General features: G+C 34.1%; 1 protein-coding gene across 1 annotated transcript in view; it reads left to right on the top strand.

The window, feature by feature from the left end:
• Positions 1-25,406, top strand: part of ANK2 (ankyrin 2) — a 381,624-nt gene that overhangs the window by 166,528 nt on the left and 189,690 nt on the right. The window lies entirely within an intron of this gene.

The raw sequence follows: 25,406 nt of genomic DNA, 5'->3' as shown, positions 1-25,406 counted from the left end.
GAGGCAGTAACACAATCAGTTCCTCCTATGAAGCAGCCTTGACAAGATTACAAAAGGCATTGGTTAAGGCAAGGAGAGAAGGAGAGTATATATCTGATTTAAAAATAAATGCATATCCTATGATTGAAGAGCTTGACTCTTTAGGTCAGAAAAGGAGAAGATACACTCCTTTTGATCTGAAAAAAATTAAGGATTTGAAAAAGGGTTGCACTCTTTATGGAGCTACATTGTCTTACGTTAAGATGTTACTAGATAGTTTGGTTTAGGAAATCCTAACCCCTAGTGATTGGAAATCCATAGCAAGGAAATGTTTAGAACCTGGACAAAACTTGTTGAGGCTTTCAGAGTATCATGAATTATATAGGATTCAAGCCCAAAGCAATAGGCAAGCAGGAGTTAATATACAAGTCTCCTTTGATCAACTAGCAGGTGAAGGTTAGTATACAGAGAATTCAGCACAGACTAATTATCCCATAATAATGTATGAGCAAATTGCTACTGCTGCTATAAAAGCTTGGGGTTCCCTCCCAGGGAAAGAGGAAGGTAAATAAAGCCTTCACAAAAATAGAGCAAAGTCCCAATGAATCTTTTGCTGATTTTGTGGGACATTTGCAAACAGCTGTTGCAAGAACCATGGAGAAAATGCAGCTATAGAAATAATAAGACATCTGGCTAAGGAAAATGCCAATGAGGTCTGTAGAAGAATTATATGGGGACTACACAAAGATGCTGCTTTATGAGGAGATCATAAGATTCTGTGCCACATTGGGCACAAATGTTTATTATACCCAGACTATGATGAACATGGGAAGACAGGGTCCCTTTTGGCAAGGGACTTCTAGAGAAAATCATTGATGTTTTCAATGTGGAAAAATAGATCATCTGAGAGCTCAGTGTAGATATGGAGATAGAGTGAGAGGACAGGGTGAGAGAATAAAATCCAAAAGACTATGTCCAAGATGCCACAGGGCTTCCACTGGGCCTTAGACTGTAGATTGACCCAGGGAAAGAAGAGGCTCCAAGATATCATACAAAAGACAGGTGGGGCATGATGGCAGCTGAGTTTACACCCAGAGAATCTTTAGATGGTCAGGACTCTGATGTGATCTATCAGCCAAAAAGCAATCAGATAGCAGAAAGGGATTACAATTGGGGAGAATACAGGCTTTTTAAACCAACAGGGCAGTGTCCAGTGCAAACAGCTCCAGTGTAATTGCCAGATGATAAAAAGAGATTTAGAAAGTTGTAAATAGAAGAGACTAGATAGGTTAACTGCTTGGGAGAAAGGGTTTGCTTATATTTCTACAGAAGGAATTAGATGGGCACCAATGAGCCGTATTCACCTTGTCCATTGGAGAGAGACAGAAAAAAGAGAAAAACCTCAAAACAAAGGAGAAGACTTAAAAAAACATCTGACACTGAAAGAGCATGGCTGATAAAAAGACTGTTAAAGAACTTTAAAATCTGCAGGAATCATTGGATTCCGTAACACAAGATGAGACAATTGCAGGACTTCAAAACTTGCAGGAATTATTGGATTCCTGGCACATGAACCTATGGACAATAGATTCCTCTTGGACTATTTGGACTTATGGAATGTATAATTCCTCATGTTTATTTGTGTTATTTATTACATCACTACTAGCCTGTGTTACTATGTGCTTATGTAATTATGTGTAATACCTCCCATATTGATGGATTTATGTCAACCTGTTTTAAGAGTGAGTCCCTTCAAAAACCTTCTAATCTGATTTGATTTACCATGAAAACACCATCTCCCTTTCTGAGCAGTCAAGGAGGGCATGATCACTTCCTTTTTTATGGTGTTTTCACTCCTTTTTTGAGCAGTCAGGGAAGGCATGATCACCTTCTTTTTTGGGGTTCTCACCTCCTTGAGAAGTCAGAGAGGTCATGACTACCTATGTTCTAAATCAAAAGAAAGTGGGAGATGTTAGGATTCTTACAAGGTACTGAGACAGTGGAATTGATAGAGACAATAATTATCTAATTTAGCATGGTTCAGTATGATTGATCTGATCCTACAAGGAGATGTTATGGGCTAGAACTTGAAACAAGGTACTAAGTGAAATTGATGAGATAATGATTCTCTAATTGACATATACTTAGTACTTATTATAATTCCACAAGATTCACACCTTTAAGAGAGCATATATTAGGAGGAACTTTCAGGGCCAAAAAGAACAAGTCCACTCTCGGAGGAGGAGACAGATTCATTCCAACTTCCACCTTTGTGCTGGCTGGAGACATTTGGAGGAAGCTAGAGGCAGAAGCTGGCAGAGGCAAAGGACTAGCGGCAGGAACCAAGGAGAGAAATAGGCCTCTAAGAAGGCTAACCAGGCCCAAGGAAGGAGACAAGACTGGAAAGGAAACAATAAAGAATTGGACTTTAACTCTTGGCTGCATTTGGTGTAATTACTCTGAACTGAAACTAAGGCTGCCTCCAGAAGCCCCCCAAGAAACCTGCTCCCAGAGAACATTATATTTTAGAGAAGAATATTACCCCTTTGCACATGATGTGAACACAATAAATCAAATCTAAATATAAATATTCTAGAGCTAGTGGGTAGATTAACCACTTGTATTCACAATGACATTAGAGTCACCTTCAAAGATTTTCAGGATAGCCCATCTTTTCCTCTTTTATTCTAAAGAATATTTATTTGGAAAACCAGGCTTTTCAAAATCAGCATTATTCTACTGATGCTCTATAAAACATCTAAATAACACAATGGATAGAGCCTAGACCTGGAATCAGGAAGACCTTACTTTATAACTAATTTCAGCCATTAGCTATGAGACCTTGGGGAAAAGTGATCATTTCTATTTGCTTCACTTTCCTCAAGTGCAAAATGTAGATAATAATAACATCTCATAGGGTTGTTGAAGGTAACATAAAATAATCTTGTAAAAGGGCAGCCAGGTGAAACAATGGATAGAGCATCAGTTTTGAAGTCAGGAGGACCTGAGTTCAAATTTGGTCTTAGACACGTAATACTTCCTGGTTGTGTGACCCTGAGCAAGTTACTTAACCCCAGTTGCCTCAGCAAAATAATAATAATAATAATAATAATCTTGTAAAGCACTTATCACATATGTGTCTTGCACATAGTGAGCATTAGATAAGATTATTAATTATTTGGCTAAAATCAAAGAAAATCTCAATTTCACATGCATACAAATACCTTACCTGGAATGTACTTCCTCAGTTTTCTTTCAAATTTCAATACAAATGCAACTGTTTGCATGAAATCCCTCTCACTTTTCTCAAATGCTTGTATCTTTTCCTTCTTAAATTTCCTTGCTATTGTGTACACATTTCTGAATATACACATCTGTCTTTTCTGATAGAAACAGTAAACTCTTTGAGGACAAAGACTTTTTGGCTATTTGTGTATCTTCCCTGTGAATGATGAATATAAATACATAGGAAAATTAGTTGATTGACAAATTTGAATAGAGGGATAGAAATAAGAAATGCCACAATTCAGGCTTTTTCCTGATTTTAGAAGGACATTCGTCTCTCACAGTTGGTCTTCTTTTCTTCCTTCCTTTCTTTTTTCCTTTCAAAACCACAACTGCAATAGTCATTTAAATGAACGACTTCCATTTTATTTCAAAGTAACTTAGCACTTATCAAACTTCTGCTACATTTAAGGTAGTAGGCAGCAAGTAAATCTCTCTAGTTATATGTTACTTCTCAGATTTTCAACTGATGCTTGGCAATGGAAACAGAATAAAATATGTTGGGTTTTTTTTTTGTTTGTTTGTTTGTTTTTAATATCAGTACTAGCCAGTGAATTATTTAAGGAAAGAGCTTGCTCTTTAATTACAGCCCAATAGAATGCATCCTGCATACCTACTGTTGGATATTGTTTATAGTTGACAGCTTTTTGTTTGGTCTTTTTCATCATATTTGATTGTGACCTATTTTCTTCTCCATCTCATTTTACAGAAGAGGAAACTGAGGTAAACACTTGTCCAGGTCCATATAGCTAATGTCTGAAATCAAATTTGAATTCAGGAAGAGGAGGCTGAATGTTCAATCCACTGTGCTATCTAGCTGCTCCTTGACAACACTACAGAGTCATTGATTTGTTAATGCAGTGGAAAGAATACAGAACAACAATAAATGCAGTGATAATTAGAATTTGCTGTAGATAATTGTATCTTAACCATGAATGCTTTCATTTTAAAAAGCATATTTATAATCAGAGAATTCATGACATAGCCAGTGATTCTCAGTGTATGTGGGGGGGGGGGGGGAGAGGGTGTATTCAAGTTGAAGAAGAAGAGGAATTCTTGAAGATAATATAAGGATCTCTGCTTGAAGATTGAGGTTAATGACAACTGAATCTAAATAATAATCCATTTAAAACATACATTATTTGTGTAATATTTATGTATAAATTTGCCTTAATAAGACATCAACTTTAAAAGATTAACAAATGAATATTTACCTATGGAACTATACTAAGAATATATTATAAATATGGGATTGATCTGTTTGGTTGTAGAATGACATTAATGAAAACAAAGTCAAAAGTTTGGTTTATGGAGAAACTCCCCTATAATTCTCTCAAAAGGTTGTTAGGCTTTTAATAAATATTTGCATATATATATATATATATGCATACATATATATATATGCTTTACATAGAAGAAAACTCTATTCTGGTTACAGATTATATCTTTAAATTGCACATGTTTAATTTATATCAAGTTCCTTGATCTCTTAAGGAGATGGGGAGGTAAGGAGAAGGGAGAAGAATTTAGAAAACAAAGTTTTGCAAAGGTGAATATTGAAAACTATCTTTGCATGTATTTGGAAAAATAAATACTATTGAAAAATTTTTTTAAAAAGATTATACCTTTAACCATCGTCAGATACCCCTTAATCTTCCTAAGATCAAATGAGAAAACATTTGAACAGCTCAGTATAACCCACCACCTATACCATAATATTTATAACTTATATTTACTTTTATTATATGGTATGCCTTTAAAATTTTTTTTCATAAATTGAGGCTGTTAATTGCAGAATAGCTGACCAAGGTATGGTATAATAATGTGCTGAAATAGTATTGTTTTATAAGAAATCATACACAACCAGATTTCAGTAAAACTTGGAAAGATTTACATTAACTGATACTGAGTCAAATGAACAGAGCCTGGAAAACATTGTACAAAGTAATAGCAACTTTGTGTGATGATCAACTTTGATAGACTTCGTTCTTCTCAACAATACAATAACCTAAGATAATTCCAAAATACTCATTATGGAAAATGCTTTCCACATCCAGAGAAAGAACTGTAGAATTTGAATGTAGATCAAAGCATACTATTTTCATTTTTGTTTTGTTTTTTCTTTCTCCCGGTTTTTTTATTTTTATTTCTGACTCTTTTTTTACAATATGATTAATGTGGAAATATGTTTAATATCATCGCACATGCATAACATATATTATAATTGCTTGTCATTTTAGGGAAGGGGCAGGGGAGGAAAAGAAGGGAAAAAATGAAAATCAAAATAATTTTTTAAAAATTTTACATTTTTTACATGTAAAAATGAAACAGCATGAAATCACACAAAATTTTCATAACCATTATTTCATTTGAAACTCAAAACCATTTAATATTTTTATCCTTATTTAAATTCCAACAAAGTTAAGTGATTTACCCAATGTTACCTAGCAAGTTAGTAGAAGAGGCAAAATTAATCTCTGGATTTCTAGTCTAATGCCCTTTTATTATATTACTCTGTATTGTGGAAAAGAAGAAATAGTAGATAATACTACTGTAAGAGCCCTCCAAAAAAATATGCTTATGAGTAAGGATGTTGAATTCCATGACATTTTACTCTGTACTTCTGCAATTATTTCTTAATATCTGAATCTGATGCTATGACTTCTAAGGTTAGTCCCTTAATGTCAGTCAATGCTTGTCACTAAGGTGTGAAAAAGAGTACTGCTTACTTGTAATCCAAGCAGACTTTTTTTTTCTGCATTCAAGATGGTGACTTCATTTCTTATAAATTGTTTTTAAGTGAAGATAACTCCAACTTTTTGAGTTCTCATAATTATAAAAAAATTATAATTCTTTACTAAATAATTAGAACTTTGGTTTCAAATAAATGTCATGCTTTTTAAAAAGTAAATTAAAGAGAAATATTAAGATAACATGTGTATTTCTTTGCTTTTTAAAATTTCAGCTTTTATAATAGCCTTAACTTTATATCTATGATCCTTTGAAGCATAATCTTGTGCAAAAAAAATTGACTCCATAGTGTTTAACCTCAGCTCTTGTCTGTTTAACTTCAAAAGCAAGGATGTTTTTTCCAACTGCTCCATAATGAAACATCAACTTGCTTCTGGTCTGTGCTACACACTTTTCTACAGTTTTTTTCTTGGTCCTTTTTCTAATGTCTTAGGTCATTTTTCAGCAATCTTTCCTTTTTGAAGTCAATTTCTTTAAGGTGGAAACAACTCTCCTAGATACCTTTCACTAATCAAAAAGAGAGTCATGGTTTTAGCCAAGCTTATTCTTATTCCATATACCCCTCTAATCTGTTCCATTACAAATGAGCCTTTTGATTTAACTTATGTAAGACAACTTAAGTAAAATTGTGACTTAGCTTCAGAACTGTAATATGTCTTAATAAGAAAGATTTTTAAAAGATAGGTAGTAGCATAGAAATTGGATAAATATCCATCTCTAACCCCTCTCCCCAAAATATTCTTGTACTTTAGAATTTTTTCACAGGCCAATTTTGCAAACAAAACACTTGTATATAAAATAGAATAGCCTAAGGCAATATAAAAGCAAATATGTGTTATCATGTTATATAGCATACAAAAACATGAGGTATTTAATTTTTCAGTAGGTATGTGGTAGAGTCAGAGAAAACAATGCAGAATCTTTTTTTTTTATTTATTAAAGCTCTTTATTTTCAAAACATATGCATGGATAATTTTTTCAACATTAACCCTTGCAAAACCTTGTGTTCCAATTTTTCCTGTCCTTCCCCCCAAACCTTTTTCTAGATGACAAGCAATCCAATATATGTTAAACATGGTAAAAATATATGTTAAAACCAATATATGCATATATATTTATACAATTATCTTGCTGCATAAGAAAAATCAAATTAAAATGGAAAAAAGAAAGAAAATAATATGCAAGCAAACAACAACAAAAAGAGTGAAAATGCTATGTTGTGATCTACACTCAATTTCCACAGTCCTCTCTCTGGGTGTAAATGGCTCTCTTCATCACAAGATCATTGGAACTGCCTGAATCATCTCATTGTTTTAAAGAGCCACTTCCATCAGAATTGATCATTGTATAATCTTGTCATTGCCATGTACAATGATCAGTTCATCTAAGTTTCTCCAGGCCTCTATGAAATCATCTTGGATTATCAGAATCTTGACACAAGTGTAGGAGGAGATAGATTTTCAAAGAGGAAATATGGAAGCATTCTCTAGATGGAAAGAATAGTAGGAACCAAGTACAAGCTGTGTGCTTGGAATTGTTAAGGCATTACCTCATCTGTAATGGAGAGAATAGCAAGGAATGCTGCTGGATAGATAGATTGGAACTAGTTGATCATAGAAATTAAATGCTGGACTAGAATTTAAGTGTGAAAAACAGGACTGCAGAGAAGTGCAGTGGGTTTTTGAGCTAGAGCTTACACTGATGAATCCACGATTTAGATTTATTTGGCAACTGTGTGAAGTGGGGGAAGTGTAGCGAGAATGAAGACAAATTAGGAATCTATTGTAGAAATTTATGAGGGCTATAATTCTAGGGTATTCTGTTTTGTAGATGAAGGATCAATGGGAATTAACTGATTGGATGGAGTTTCTAGAAAAAAAGAAGAAAGTGAGGGAGCAACAGGCCTCTCTTCCTTTTAAGGGAACTTAAACCAAAAAAACGTTGTTATTGTGGGATGACTAGATGAGAGTGCTGGTGTAGACTATGTAATATTGTTGAGTCATTACAGTCAAGTCCAACTCTGATCCCACTTTGCTGATCCTCAGCAAAGAAAATCTTCTTCTTTAGCTCATTTTACAGATGAAGAACTGAGGCAAAAAAAGGTAAATGATTTGCCCAGGATCACACAGTCAATAAGCATCTGAGGCTAGATTTGAACTCATGAAGATTATTCCTCCTGATTAATTTATTAATACAATTAATTAAATTAATACTGATAAGCTCAGTGCTCCATGAATTGCAATATCTAGCTGCTCTAGTGATTACTTCACTTCAAATTCTATTTAAATTTAGGTGGGCAGTGTCACAAATCTTTTGATTTTAAAAACTAGTATAATTGGAGTCTAGCACTTTCTTGCATTATCTGAGATGTTATCTATCCTGCAGTGTAGAGAATATCAAATGGCTAATAAAACCTTGAGATCTCTTTTAAAGTTTATCTCTATTTCCAGAGTATAAAGATACAAAAGAGCTGTGTGACTGATAAAAGGGATGAACAGTCACTTTTCTAGTTCTCTGGGGCTATTAGCTCCTTGACAATAGATATGGCATTAAAACTAAATTCTGTGTAGGCCTCAGAACTAGCTACATGTAACTAGAATGTATTTAGCTTCTTATTCAGATATGTAATGATGTATCCATACAAAATGTCTCACAGGGGTCCTCAAACTTTTTAAATAGGGGGCCAGCTCACTGTCCCTCAGACTGTTGGAGGGCCAGACTATAGTAAAGACAAAAACTTTGTTTTGTGGGCCTTTAAATAAAGAAACTTCATAGCCCTGGGTGAGGGGGATAATCATCCTCAGCTGCTGCATCTGGCCCGTGGGCTGCAGTTTGAGGACCCCTGCAGAGCTTCCCTGAATTCGAAGTTGCCACCTACATAAGATTATCAAAACATCAGGAAATGAGGAAGTTTATTATAGAATCTCAGCTCCTCAGAAAACAGCAAACTTTGTGTTTATTCTGTTAAACCAAGCATCATGAAGACATTTGATGCTTCAATAGGTGTGACATTTGCACCTACTCTGTACTAGAGTTTCCAAGCACATCAACATGGTTTTTGTATTTAAAAAAAAAAATGTCCAAACAGGTTAATTCATTTAAATCAGAATGGCGTATAAATGAGAATAATTGTCAAACAAGACAAAAATTATTCTACTTTGGTTTACTCCCATATATAGAAAGAAACCAATCAATATGCCTTATAATGCATGTTGGTAGAGTGTTTGGTATGTGGGTTTTATGGGGCATAATAGTCTAACAGTACCCAGATGAGAAACCCTGGATGTTTAGATTCACTATGTAATAATGACAATAGTGGTGTAATGCTGGAGAAACTGAAGCAGGAGAGAGATTAGAGAGTTTTTAAATATTTTATTAACTGGAGAGCATGATTGACTAGACAGGACTCTAGTCTCAAATTATCCAGTCCTGAATGGGAGAATCCCAAATCCTTAAACACTTTTTAGAAACAAAGAAGAGGGAAAAGGAGCGAAAACTTCTGTCAGGATAGGGGAGGCCATAAATCCTAAAAAACAGAGACAGGATGTCTGAATACACAGAGATAAAGATGTCAGTGAGGTATCTTGGAATATTTTAGAGGGATATTGTAAATTCTTGAGGACAGGAAAGATTCTGGAAGTCTACTCTTTTGTTTATCTTGCTTGTATTAACAATTTATAACCTTAGAGTAGATGGTCCTGAGTCTTAATGGGCTAGAGGAGGAGTTTACAACTAAGGGAAATAGTTAAGGAGACTGAGACAAGGGAAACTCATACAGGGAAACTGAGGTAGAACAGTTCAAAAGAGACTGTGGCATAACAGTGGAATTTCACTTATTGGAGGTCTTTAAGCAAAAGCAAGATAGTTTCTTGTGGGGATATGATATACTGGACAGGTATAGGATGGATTATATGACCAAAGAGAGCTCTGGCTCTGAAATTCTATGCCTCTGTGCAGTGTTTTGATATTTAGAAGAAAGTATACATGTACTAATACAGCACAGAGCTTTGTATTTTTGTGCTGAGTTAGTAAGTGAAATATTTGTTACTATAATAGTATTCTACTTTTCTGAATAGTATTCATTATTATTAATAATATTAATTTAATTATTTAATTAGTAATATTAAATTAAAATTTTCTTTAGTTTTTTTCACAAGTCTTTCACAAAATAGCAGGTATATTTCATTGAAATGTAGGTAACTAAAGGCTTAAGTAACAAAGTATAGTACTTTATAATTATACACATTTATTGGTACTATTCAAAGATAACTTTTGTGTCAGAGGGGAAAGGAATAAGAATTTATATAAGATTTACTATATACTAAGTACTTTTTACAAATAGTAGTGCATTTGATCATCATAACAACCTTATGAAATATGTGCTATTATTATCCTCATTTTACATTTGAGGAAACTGAAGTAAACAGAGGATAAATATCTTACCCAGGATCATACAGATAGTATCTGAAGCTGGATTTGAATGATGGCTTTCCTAACCCCAGATGCTATCTACTAGTCTCTCATGAATCAAAAACCTCAAATAAAAGTTATTTCAGGGGAGAGAGAAGGGTATGTATTTTCTCCCTCACTTAACTCCTAATTTAACTCCTCACTTAACTCACTTAACTCCTAACCCCAGATGCTATCTACTAGTCTCTCATGAATCAAAAACCTCAAATAAAAGTTATTGCAGGGGAGAGAGAAGGGTATGTATTTTCTCCCTCACTTAACTCCTAATTAGAAAACCTAGAAAAATTCCTATTCCCTGCAGCATGCCAAAACTAACTTTTAACATGTATATGTTAAAAGAAATACAGGTTGCATGTGCATGTATTTGTTATTTGTGCATGTGTAGAAAGAACAAGAGACTGAGAGAGACTGCAACTAACTCCATATTTTTATACATTGAGTCTCATCATGACTTGCTTCAGAGATTGTATCTTATACTTTTAATCAATTTTCTTGATACCAAACTTACAAAAGTTTAAGAGTCATAGTTCAAAGCCATAGCTTTGGACTTTCAGAGATGGGGAAGTTTCTCTCATAGTGTTATCTCTAAATAAAAAAGGAGCAGTAAATATTTGCAGGATTTTTGTACTGATGGAACCCCAGAAATGGATTTGGAGCACACTAAGGATAGGTACTGAATGAGTCAACTGCTAATCAGATTGTTCAAATGTAGTACTAATTAAATTTTGCATTGTAGTTAATAGTTAACCTGATGTGCATCATCCACTTGGCCAGCTAATATTGAGGGATAAGGAATATGCTCCTTTTTCTTTTCTCTTCAGCTCATTGAACACAAGAGGAAGATCCTATATAGTGTTTTGAAAATACAGAATTTGCTTCAATTTATATCATGTTTTATTGGAAGAAGGGGAGAACTGTCCTTGTTATCACAAGATCTGAATTAGAATCCTGGCTCTGCCATTTTTTTACTTATATAGTTAGGCATGTACCTTTGCACTGTGTCTCAATTTCATCCATAAAGTAAGAAGTTGGACTAGATAGCTTCTTTTATTTTCCTCCCTCCCTCCTTCTCTCCTTCCCTTCTTAAGTGACTTGCCTTTAAGTGACTTATGTAAGTGACTTACACAGCTAGGAAGTGTTATGTGTCTGAGACCAGATTTGAACTCAGGTCCTCCTGATTTCAGGACTGGTACTCTATTCACTGCACCACCTAGCTGCCCCTAGCTAGCTTCTTTTAGTTCAAACCCTATGATCTTAAGAAAGAGTGTCACTAACTACTACAAAATCTGTGTAGTCTCTTAATTTCTTCTACCTCATTTCTAAAAGATCCCAGTGATAGCTTTAACAAGGGATCATTCTGGAATGAAGTGCTTTCTTAATTTACTTCTGGAAACTGATTGAAAACTAGGGGTACTAGATTTAGAATCTGGGGCAATCAAAAATGAAGCAACTTGATTTTCATAATGTTGTTTATAACCTGTCGGAGAATTATTATCATGTATTCTTTTATACTTTTCCCCATAGAAATTGCCCTTGATTTTCTTTTAGAAAATTGCTTATATTTAAATAGTATGTTTTAAACAGATCACAATCTTGTTCATTATCTATTAGGCTTTGATTTAGGGATTACTTGCTCTAAAACCAGTTATTTTGGCTGTATATTTTTCTCCAAGACAATCCAAATTCCTTTAGTAATCTTTCAACCTATAAGGCAAACAAGGAAGATAGAGACAGTAATTTCTGATGAACAGATGAAATTAAGAAATTCAATACAATAAATACATTATCAACAAATTCAGTTCAATAAATATATACATTTGCAATGTGCTGAGATGGAACTCACAGACTAAAGAGACAGAAACATTCAAGAGACAGAAACAAAAAAACAAAAAAGTTATTAAAAGGTATTGTGTGGGTCAGAAACCATTAATAAAACGACTGGATAGATATCTCTAGAAGCAAAGCAAAGTTTATTATACATTCTCGAGAGTCAGACAATTGAAGGGAGGAGGCACCGTAGGGGGCAGAGTCGGGTGCTTTTATCCCTAAAGCAAATTCCCCTCCCACCACTGACCCTCATCCTTATTGGCTGAGGATCTTACATTCTAAACCGGGAACTATCCAAGAAATTGAACTTGACCAACAAGTACATAGTTGCCCATATTTGGCTGAAATAGGGAGGATAACAGGAAGGGGGCTTAAGTATGCCCTTAGGGGGATGACAGGGAAGGGATAGCAGGGAGGAGACTTTAAGTATGTCTTTAAGAAGATAGCAGGAAGGGGCTTTTGTCTTTAAGACAGCAGGAAAGGGCTTTTGTCCTTAAGAAGATAGCAGGGAGGAGACACTAAGTATGCCCTTGACTTAATGCTTAAAGTCCTTCAGGCCTACTCAAACTTTGAAATAGATGAAGCTTTACTCGATTTTCACAACTGTCTTGAAAGATCTCACTTTATCTCGTTCAGTATATAATGGGAAATGCTGTGTCAATTGGATGTAATGCCGGAGAAACTGAGCAAGACAGAGATTAGAGAACAATTCAATAGTTTCTAAATGGAGAGAGATACTGGGACCAATAGATCCATATTTGGTCCCAGGGCTGGACGAGACTATCATTTCAAAGAGTCCAGCCCTTAAGTATCAGAAGGCAAGCTTTTTTATAGGATAACAAGAACAATGACATAATGGGGAAGGTACCTAGATGGGGATAACCTAATTTGGGGGAGGCCCCTAGGATGACACAATGGAGGGAGGTTACTGATATTCTAATGACATCTAAAATGGATAAACCTTTATCCTGTCAAACATTAAGAAGGAATGTCTATAACCTAAAGATATAAAACCTTTATCTCATCAACCATTTAAGAGGGAATGATTATAGCCTGGGGTTTGGGGGCAGAGCAACTGAGGTAGACCTTTATCTCATCAAACATTAAGAGGGAAAGGTTATAACCTGAGGAAGAGTTAACTAAATAGGACAATGGGGAAACTAGGTCAGGACATCCTAGGTCAGGACATCAAAAGGGAACTGTAGCACAATATAGAGAGATCAATTACAGCTAAGGAGATCAAGGTAGCTTCATGGAAGAAGTAGCAGTGATATAAGTGAGGGTTTGGTGAGAGTAAATGCACAGACACAGTAAACCATAGGTGTGGTTAGGTAATAAAAGCATGCTCTCCAGTTTGGTGGCAGATAAGATATAGGAAGAAAGGGCAGTGGAGAGGCATTTGGTTCTAAATTGGTGGTAGTGGTGATCATGATGATGGTAGTGGTAATAGCTAAATTTACAATTTAAAGGATTTTGGATTTGGAATCAGAAGGAATTCAAATCCTGCTTTTTCCATTTACAACTTATGTGACCTTGGGTAAGGGACGACCATTTGGGGCTTAAGTTTATTTCCATTTTTCCATTCCTATCCTGATAAACACATACACATATCACTGGATATGGTCATAACACTGCTCTCTTTGAAGAGTATTTATCTTTTGTCTTACTGAGTAAAATTTAAGATCCTTTTCCAATCTGCCTACCCTTCTTTTCCTGCCTTTTCTCATTATTCTCCTTCATGTACTTTGGACATGTTTTCCAAACTAGAAAACTGCCCTTTAAACATGAACTTCATTTTTCCATCTCCATGTTTTTGCTGGTACTTTTCTATGTCCCTTCTCTTTCTCTTCACCTCAAATAACAGCCATCCTTTAAGGCCATACTCAAATGCTACTTTATTTTTGCATCTGTAATTGCCTCATAATGAGAATGACTTCCTTTGGATCTCACAGAAAATTTTATTTCGCAACTCTCCAATGCTCTATTGTGTTTTAATATTTAGCTTACTGATATTTTCATGGATCTTAGCTCCTATCACTCCAAAGAGGGTAGGATCTGTGTCTTCTCTACATTTTGTTATTCCCCAATTGCATAGCACATAAGATGAATGATATTTGTTTAACTGAGTCAAATTTACTGTCTGTTTGTAGAATGTGTTTCCGTGATAAAAAGTTTTAGTTTTGTAACAGCACAAAAAAAAAAAAAAAAGATTCAATCTTAATTTCATCATCATATACAATAAAAACATCACTTTCATGGATTGTTAGTAGCTAACTTTCAACAGAAGATTTTTGTCTCTTAAGTCTCTGCTATGTTTAGTGTAAACTTAATGGCTCTGTTCTTCAATTGACTTCTTTAAAAGCAAAATTATAACACATTCTTTCCTCCATTAAAGTAGATCCACCCTGTTTTGGAAAGCAGGGTAGGAGCATAGTTGTAGTAATTTATAAGCCTTAATTAGGTGATATCTGTGTTAACATTTTAAATAACATGGTGCTTTTCTTGCATTATTGAAATAATGTAAGACTAATAATTGAACTAGCAATGAATTTTCAAAGATATAAACTGGTAATGATGATGTCAGCATTCCATTTAAGCAACTTTACAAAAACCTTTATGGGACCATGGATCTAGTGTAATGAGTGGGCTGCACCAAAGTTGTTTAAAATCCTATAGGGGGAAAGATGTGAACTACTGAAAATTAAAATAATGCCCCTGTTTTGAACAGGATTAACACAATTCCATTATGTCTATATTTAATTTGCAAAGGCCAGAGTCTAGAGTGGGCCCCAGTGCTTCTGGGCTGCTTCATTGACTCTTTTAAGCTGTTTACTTAGCTATCAAAAAGAGTAGGCTCTGAGGATCCTACAGGGAGAGAAGAAATTTTTGACTTAGAGGTGGTTAAATAGGCCTGGTACTGCATTATTTGTTTCCTCATAGGAATTTAGCCTGAAGGGAAAAAAATGTAAACTGAAATTTTCCTGTGTAAAGAATGAAATAATAATATTGATCCCAATTTCTTCAATGTATATAGATTAACAGTGTAAGAAAGGGAATAGTGATGAAGTACAATATTAATTTATTCTGACTATTCCATCTAGGGACTGAAATGTAATAAGACATGTAGATTACTTTAATAATTTTCATAATATAATTCTTAATTTTTCAAAATGAAATTTCGTAATATGATGGCAAATAAGCCCTCCAGTCAGTGACATGGCTTTCTCAGTACTGAGGATATATAATGGTTGGAAACTATGCCTTTGGAAGTGATTCATTTGCTTCTGTTTCTTTGAATCTAGGCCTTATATGAGATAATCAAATAGTAGAAGTAAATGCTCAGATAGTAGGAGTAAATGGGGAGAATGAATATGGAATTTAATGAAATTCTTAGACTAACACAACATCCCACAACAATCCCACAACAATCCCACAACAAGGTGGGATTAACATACATACAGCCTTGAATGCCAGACCAAAGAATTTGAATTTAATTTGATAGGCTATAGGATGATCAATTGTTGAAAGCAGTGATTTAGGAAGAATTTGAAATTGGTTTGCAGGCTATAGTAGACCATAGAAAGATTAAGTAATAAGAAGGTCATTACAGAAGTGGTCTTCAGTAGTCTAGATGTGAGAAATTAGATTAGGAACAGTGAGAATGTAGGATTTCTATCAGAAGGTTTGAATGGTAGAAATACATTTACGTAGGGAGTTGTAGTCTTTTTATATCATGAGCCTTTTGGGCCATATGTACTCTATGCACCTCTTCTCAGAATAAGATTTTTAACAACTAAAGAAAATGCTAAATTTCATTTAGAAGTTCATGATTTTTTTTTCCCTGAGGCAATTGCAAGCTAGCAAGTGTTAAATGTCTGAGACTGGATTTGAACTCAGGTCCTCCTGACTTAAGAGCTGGTGCTCTATTCACTGCACCACCTAGCTGTCCTAATAAAGATATTAAAAATGCATTCAAGTTCATGCTGCCACACCCTTAGCGTCCAAAATTTATTCATAGACCACTGGTTAAGAATTTTTACCATTATCAATTAAAGTTCTATTTTGTTACCAAGGTAAAATGTTATCTATTAAAGTAAGGAGACCTTTAGCGTGTAAATAGTAAGTCAATCTGTAATATGTTCGCAAGTCAGAAATTTATTATCTCCTGCTAAGCTGAGGAAATTTGGGCACATGCATGCATTAATTAAAAGACTCCTTGGTTATCAGACAAAAGGGGATAATCTCATCTTTTGTTCTCTTGACCCATTTAACACCTCCAGAACAGATAAAAGTTTTTTATTTTTGTAACTACAATTGGTATTTATTGTCTTTTACAAGCTCTGCAGCTGCACACTAATGCTATATTTAAGGATATAATTTTAATTAGTCTGAACTTAAAATCATAGACACGTAGAGCTAGAAGGAACCTTGAAGGGCATATGGTCTCACTTCCCTTCTTGATGTATGATTCACCTCTACAATATCTAAATGGTGTTAGTGGTCTTTTAAAATGTGGCCATAGAAATTAGGCATGGATCCACACTTAACACCATATACCAAGATAAGATCAAAATGGGTCCATGACCTAGACATAAAGAATGAGATTATAAATAAATTAGAGGAACATTGGATAGTTTATCTCTCAGACTTGTGGAGGAGAAAGAAATTTGTGACCAAAGATGAACTAGAGACCATTACTGATCACAAAATAGAAAATTTTGATTATATCAAATTAAAAAGCCTTTGTACAAACAAAACTAATGCAAACAAGATTAGAAGGGAAGCAACACACTGGGAAAACATCTTCACAGTTAAAGGTTTTGATAAAGGCCTCATTTCCAAAATATATAGAGAACTGACTCAAATTTATAAGAAATCAAGCCATTCTCCAATTGATAAATGATCAAAGATATGAACAGACAATTTTCAGATGATGAAATTGAAACTATTACCACTCATATGAAAGAGTGTTCCAAATCACTATTGATCAGAGAAATGCAAATTAAGACAACTCTGAGATACCACTACACACCTGTCAGATTGGCTAAGATGACAGGAAAAAATAATGATGAATGTTGGAGGGGATGCAGGAAAACTGGGACATTGATGCATTGTTGGTGGAGTTGTGAACGAATCCAACCATTCTGGAGAGCAATCTGGAATTATGCCCAAAAAGTTATCAAACTGTGCATACCCTTTGATCCAGCAGTATTACTTCTGGGCTTATATCCCAAAGATATACTAAATAAGGGAAAGGGACCTGTATGTGCCAAAATGTTTGTTGGCACCCCTGTTTGTAGTGGCTAGAAACTGGAAATTGAATGGATGCCCATCAATTGGAGAATGGCTGGGTTAATTGTGGTATATGAATGTTATGGAATATTATTGTTCTGTAAGAAATGACCAGCAGGATGAATACAGAGAGGCTTGGAGAGACTTACATGAACTGATGCTAAGTGAAATGAGCAGAACCAGGAGATCATTATATACTTCAACAACGATATTGTATGAGGATGTATTCTGATGGAAGTGGATTTCTTTGACAAAGAGAAGATTTAATTCAGTTTCAATTGATCAAGGATGGATAGAAGCAGCTACATTTAAAGAAAGAACACTGGGAAATGAATGTAAACTGCTTGCATTTTTGTTTTTCTTTCCAGGTTATTTTTACCTTCTGAATCCAATTCTCCCTGTGCAACAAGAGAACTGTTCAGTTCTGCACACATATATTATATTTAGGATATACTGCAACATATCTAACATATATAGGACTGCTTGCCATTTAGGGGAGGGGGTGGAGGGAGGAAGGGGAAAAATTGGAACAGAAGCGAGTGCAAGGGATAATGTTGTAAAAAAAAAAAAATTACCCTGGCATGGATTCTGTCAATATAAAGTTATTATAAAATAAAATATAAAAAAATAATAATAATAACCTCAAAGAAAATGTGGCCATAATTTTAGAAACAAGAGTGGTTATTTAGTTATCCTAAAATTAATGTCAGTATTTACTAAATCATGATTGATTAAAATAATACTTTTAGTATTGTCCCCACATAAGAAATATTAAATAACTTAGAATTTACTATACATTTTGCCAGTACATTTCAAAGGAGGGACATTTAAATCATATGCCCAAGACCAGAATAGTAGAGAAAAACAGCTCCAAATACTCAAACTGTTTTGGGGGATACTTCTGGATAGAACTACTCATCCCAATAGTTATGTTGCTTTTGCAAAATATAAAATTTTATGATTTGTTTTCAAATGTTATCATGCTCTATCCAAGTTTCTAGAGGCAGAAATGTTTTATGCTCTCCAGTGACATAACTCTGGTTTAACAATGACAATAAATAAAAAAAAGCTTTATTGTCAGCTCTATGACATTCATTTTATGAGTAACACACATGATGATGAACTTAGATGTGTGTGTGTGTGTGTGTGTGTGTGTGTGTGTGTGTGTGAGATTTATTGTTCTTTTTCTACATTATGCCTTTGTCAAGAAAGGCATTATGGTACAATGGAAAGTTTTAGCATCATAATACTTGGGTGCAAATATCAGTTGTCATTTCCTATATGAGACTTTCTTATCTGAAAACTGATAAGATTAGACTAGATGCTCTTTAAAGGCCATTTCAGCTCTCAGTCTATTTGTAAATAGTCTTCTTCCACTTACTGACTTTCTGTCCCTCCCAACCATCAAGCTTCTATTATTTTTCTCTCTCAGTCCGTTTACACAACTCCTTTTAGGAAAGATAAAGCATCAGATTAAGTTAGTCTATTAAAAGTTTATACTTCCGATGGAATCACAACATTCTTTGTAAAGTAACATTCTTTTATACTCACACAAGTCTTTTTCTCAATACTGAATTTTTTCTTCCCTCCCCTGGATTTTTCTAATCCTAACTTCCTGCACTTTCTTAGGCTCCTCTAACTAACTAATCTGGTGATGGTGGTGTTTTTTGTTTTTTAATATTTCTCACTAGCTAACTTATTAGCTGTGGCTATTCCTCCTCTTAACTAGGCTATTTATTTTATCCACTGTGTAACTTTTCAGATTTAGGTAAATTTTCTTTTTACTTTCAAATCTCCCAGCCTAATCCAGGACTTTGTTCTCTTTCAACATCTGGCTTCTGTTTTCTCCTTTTTTACAATCCTCATAACCAGACCTGCTCTTTCTTCATCTGAATAAGTTATCTTTTTATTCTAAAAACAGTTGTGTTTCTTTACTTTGGGGTAAAGAAAAGTGAATCTAGATACATTTTTGTTTTGACAAAGCATTTCACGTTTTCTTAAAACCCTCGTGAGGGTGGATCCAAGAGGTGGTGGAGCCAAGATGTCAGAGAGCAGACAAAACTTTCTGTGACCTTCTCTGACCTTCTCTCAAACTAACAGCAAATTAGGCCTCTAAACTGATTTTGGAGTCAAAGAATCCACAAATATTTGGAGTACAACACATTCCCAGAAGAAGATACTTTGGAAGAACTTCAGAAAAAGTCTGTTTCAAACAGGCAGGGAAACAGTTTGGCAAGCACAGGTAGACCAGGGCACAGAGCTGGGGCAAAGAGTCAGAGCATTTCAGCTTCCATGTATCTGGGAATCTTCTGTGAGCCTCTTAGACTACTCTGTCCTAATTGCAAGCAGGTGATTTGGCAGATTTGCTACAAAAGGCAAATTGTAAACCACTGAGCCTGGGTAGAATGCCAAACTTTGCTGCTATTACCCACCACTGGAAATCAATCAGCAGAAATGCCCCAGGGCAAATTAAAGTAAGTATCTCTCCTTTGAATTGAACAGACCTCAGAACTTAAAAAAAATAATAAAAAAACAAAAAGAACTCTCACCATAGACAGATTTTATGGAGAGAGAGAACAGATCTCAAATCCTGAGGTTCCTCGAGGCAAAGGGACTCCAGATGAAGTCCCAAAGGGAGGAATGAGCTGGTCCCCATTTCCTAAGGCTTTCTTGGAAGATTGCATAAAGAATCTTAAAAGAAAGTTAGAAGAAAAATGGGGAAATGAAATGAGATCATGGCAAGGAGATATGAAAAAGACACTAATTCAGTGAAAACAAAATTTGTGAAATAGAAAAAGAATTCAATGAACAAAAAATTTCAATTGGTCAATTACAAACAGAGCTAAAAAAGGTACACTAAAAATTAAAATTGAACAAATGGAAGCAAATGACTCAATAAGACTTCAAGAATCAAACAAAAACAAAAACAAATGGAAAAAAATAGAAGAAAATATGAAATATATCCTAGGAAAGACAATTGATCTGAAAAACAGATCTAGGAGAGACGATCTAAGGATTATTGGACTTCCTGAAAGCCATGACGAAAAAAGAACCTAGACATTACAGGAAATTATAAAAGAAAACTGCCCCAATATTTTAGAATCCGAAGGTAAAATAGCCATTGAAAGGGTCACTGATCACCTCCTGAAAAAGACCCCAAAATTAAATCACTAAGGAATATATGGATACATTTTATAACTGCCTCACCAAGGTAAAGATATTGCAAGCACCCAGAAAGAAACAATTTAAAAACTGAGGAGTCACAATCAGGATTAGCCAGGACCTAGCAGTTTCCACCTTAAAGGATTGAAGGGCCTGAAATCTGATATTCCAAAAGACAAAGGAACTTGGATTACAGCCAAGAATAAACTATCTAGCTAAAATGAGCATTATCTTTTAGGGAAGAAGATGGATATTCGATGATATAGCTGAATTTCACCTATTTCTAATGAAAAGACCAGAACTGAACTGAACAAAAAATTTGATCTCCAAACACAGACTCAAGAGAAGCATCAAAAACATCAAAAAGGAAAGAACTCTTGAGAACTATATTTCTGTTATGGTTATACTTAGAGAATGGAGGTATTATTTGGTTTTATTATGATAATATGAAAAAGAAACTAGAGGTGAAGAGGTAATCGTATTGGAAAAAGAAGAAAAAGGATGTAAAATAAGGGAAATTACATCTCACAAAGAAACAAAGAAAACCTATTATAATTGAGGGAAAGAAAGGAGGGGGACGAGTGTTGTGTAAATCTTACTTTCATCAGATTTAGCTCTAAGAGAGTAAACAGACATATTTGGCTTCAGAGAAACTTGTTTCACCTTATAGGGAAGTGGGAGGGAAAGGGGGAAAAGAAAGAAAAAGACTAATAGAAAGGAAAACTGAAGTATTAGGTAAAAGGTATAAAAAAGGGGGAGGTATTCTAAAGAGGGAGAACTGTTTGAGGGAGGTGGTCATCAAAAGCAAAATACTGGGGAGGAGGGAAGAGGGAAAGGAAAGAAAGCATAACTGGGTTGAAGGAGAAGTTAAGAGAGATGCAATAAGAAATAGACAGCAAAACTATACTAGTGGGATATCTCAACCTTGCTCTCTCAGAACCAGATAAATCAAACCACAAAATAAATAAGAAGTTAAGGAAGTAAACAAAGTGTTAGAAAAGTTAGGTATGGTAGATCTTTAGAGAAAATTGAATGGAGACAAAAAGGAGTTTATTTTTTTCTCAGTGGTTCATAGAACTTATACAAAAATTGACCATGTGTTAGGGCATAAAAACCTCAAAATCAAATGCAGAAAGGCAGAAATAATAAGTGCATTTTTTCCAGATCATGATGCAATAAATATCACATGCAATATAAGGCCAGGAGAAAATAGACCAAAAGTTAATTGGAAATTAAATTATCTAATTCTAAAGAATGAATGGATGAAGCAGGAAATCATAGACACAATCAATAATTTCATCCAAGACAATAATGAGATAATATATCAAAATTTGTAGGATACAAGCAAAGTAGTTATAAAGGGAAATTTTATATATCTAGATGCTTCCTTACATAAAACAGAGAAAGAGAAGATCAATGAATTGGGCTTACAACTAAAAAAGCTATAAAAAGAATAAATTAAAAACCCTCAATTAAATACCAGATTTGAAAATTTGAAAATAAAAGGGGAGATTAATAAAACTGAAAATAAGAAAACTATTGAATTAATAAATAAAATTAAGAGTTGGTTTTATGAAAAAATTATCAAAATAGATAAACCTGTAATTAATTTGATTAGAAAAAGGGAAGAAGAAAATCATATTGTTAGTCTCAAAAATGAAAAAGGAGAACTTTTCATCAATGAAGAGGAAATTAGAGCAATAACTATATGCCAATAAATTTGATATGCTTAATGAAATTAAGGAATATCTACAAAAATATAGATTGCCCAGGTTAACAGAAGAGGAAATAAATTATTTAAATAGTCTCATTTTAGAAAAAAGAAATAAAACAGGCTATTAATCCATTCCCTAAGAAAAAATCTCCAGGGCTAGATGGATTTATATGTGAATTCTACCAAACATTCAAAGAACAATTAACTCCAAATCTATATAAACTATTTTTAAAAATAAGGAAAGGAGTCCTATCAAATTCCTTTTATGATACCGATATGGTGCTAATAACTAAACCAAGTAGGGTGAAAACAGAGAAAATTATAGCCCAATTTCCCTAATGAATGTTGATATGCAAATCTTAAATAAAATATTAGCAACAAGATTACAGAAAGTCATTCCCAGGATAATACAACATGATCAAGCAGGATTTATACCAGGATTGTAAGGCTTGCTCAATATTCAAAAAACTATTAGCATCTAATTGACTATATCAATAACCAAACTAACAAAAACATATGATTATTTCAATAGAGGCAGAAAAAGCATTTGATAAAATCCAATACACATTTCTATTAAAAACACTAGAGAATACTGGAATAAATGGACTTTTCCTTAAAATGATCAGTAGCATCTATTTAAAACCATCAGTAAACATCATACATAATAGGGACAAACTAGAAACATTCCCAATAAGATCAGGAGTGAAATAAGGCTGCCCACTATTACCATTACTATTCAATATTGTATTAGAAATGTTAGCTTTGGCAATAAGAGAAGAAAAAGAGATTAAAGGAATTAGAGTAGGTCATGAGGAAACCAAATTATCACTCTCTGCAGATGAAGTGATGATATACTTGGAGAACCCTAGATAATCGACTGAAAAACTATTAGAAACAATTTACAACTTTAGCCGAATTGCAGGATACAAGATATTTATCTTCTATTTATCATCAGCATTTTTATATATTTATATATATTTTTTATATTTTTATATGTTACCAACAAAGTCTAGCAGCAAGAGATACAAAAAGAAATTTCATTCAAAATAATTGTTGATAGTATAAACTAGTTGGGAATTTATTTGTCAAGCGAAAGTCAGGAACTATACAAACACAACTACAAAACACTTTCCACACAAATAAAGTCAGACCTAATCAGTTGGAAAACTATCAAGTGCTCATGGGTAGGTTGAGTGAATATAATAAAAATGACAATTCTACCTAAATTAATCTACTTATTTAGTGCCGTACCAATCAAACTCCCAAGAAATTATTTTACAGATCTAGAAAAAATATTTAAGAGTTCATTTGGAAGCATAAAAGGTCAAAAATTTCAAGGGAATTAATGAAAAAAAAATGCTAATGAAGCTGGTCTAGCTGTGCCAGACCTAAAACTATATTATAAAACAGCAGTCATCAAAACCATTTGGTACTTGCTAAGAAATCGAGTAATCAATCGGTGGAATAGGATTACAGGACAAAATAGGCTATAATTATGTCAATCTAGTATTTGACAAACCCAAAGACCCCAGCTTTAGGGATAACAACTCACTACTTGACAAAAACTGTTAAAATTGGAAACTAGTATGGAAGAAATTAGGGCTCGATCCACACCTAAACACCACATATCAAGAAAAGATCTAAATAGAAAATACCTTTCATAATTTAGACATAAAGAGTGATATTATAATCAAATTAGAACAACATAGGATAGTTTACATCTCAGATCTGTGGAGAAGGAATGACTTTGTGTTCAAAGAAGAACTGGAACTCATAATTGAACACCAGATAGATAATTTTGATTATATTGTTTAAAAGTTTTTGTACAAACAAAGCTAATGCAGACAAGATCAGAAGGAAAGCAATAAATTGAGAAATCATTTTTACATTTAAAGGTTCTGATAAAGGCCTCATTTCTCAAATATATAGAGAATTGATTCAAATTTATAAGCATCCAAGCCCTTCTCCAATTGATAAATGGTCAAAGGATATGAACAATCATTTTTCAGATGTTTCTAATCATGGGAGAAGGTGCTCTAAATCCCTATTGATTAGAGAAATGAAAATTAAGACAACTCTGAGATACCATTACATATCTGTCAGATTGGCTAAGATGACAGGAAAAGAAAAGGATGTGGGAAAACTGGAGCACTAATACATTGTTGGTGAAGTTGTGAATGGATTCAGCCATTCTGAAGAGCAATTTAGAACTGTGTTCAAAAAGTTACCAAATTGTGCATACCCTTTGACCCAGCAGTGTTTCTATTGGGCCTGTATCCCAAAGTGATCTTAAAGGAAAGAAAGGGACCTGCATGTGCAAAAATGTTTGTGGCAGACTTTTTCATAGTGGAAAGAAACTGGAAACTTGAGTGGATGCCCCTCAGTTGGAGAATGGCTGAATAAATTGTGGTATATGAATGTTATGCAATATTATTGTTTTATAAGAAATGATCAGGAGAATGATTTTAGGAAGGCCTGGAGAGACTTACATGAACTGATATTAAGTGAAATGAACAGAACCAAGAGATCATTGTACATGACAATATCAGTATTATACAATGATCAATTCTGATGAACGTGACTCTTTCCTACAGTGAGATGATTGATGCCAATTCCAATGATCTTGTGATGAAGAGAGCCATCCACACCCAGACAGAAAACTGTAGGAACTGAATGTGGATGACAACATAACATTCTCACTCTTTTTGTTGTTGTTCCCTTGCATTTTGTTTTTTTACTCATTTTCTTTCCTTTTTGATCTGATTTTTTCTTGTGCAGCAAGAGAATTGTATAAATATGTTTACACATATTGCATTAAACATATATTTTAACATGTTTAACATATATTGAATTGCTGGCCATCTAGGGGAGGGAATGAGGAAAGGAGGAGAAAATCTGAAACACAAGGCTATGCAGGATCAGTGTT

This window comes from Antechinus flavipes, chromosome 6, assembly GCF_016432865.1.
Source record: "Antechinus flavipes isolate AdamAnt ecotype Samford, QLD, Australia chromosome 6, AdamAnt_v2, whole genome shotgun sequence".
Lineage (NCBI taxonomy): Eukaryota > Metazoa > Chordata > Mammalia > Dasyuromorphia > Dasyuridae > Antechinus > Antechinus flavipes.
This window is presented reverse-complemented; position numbering and strand designations above follow the sequence as displayed.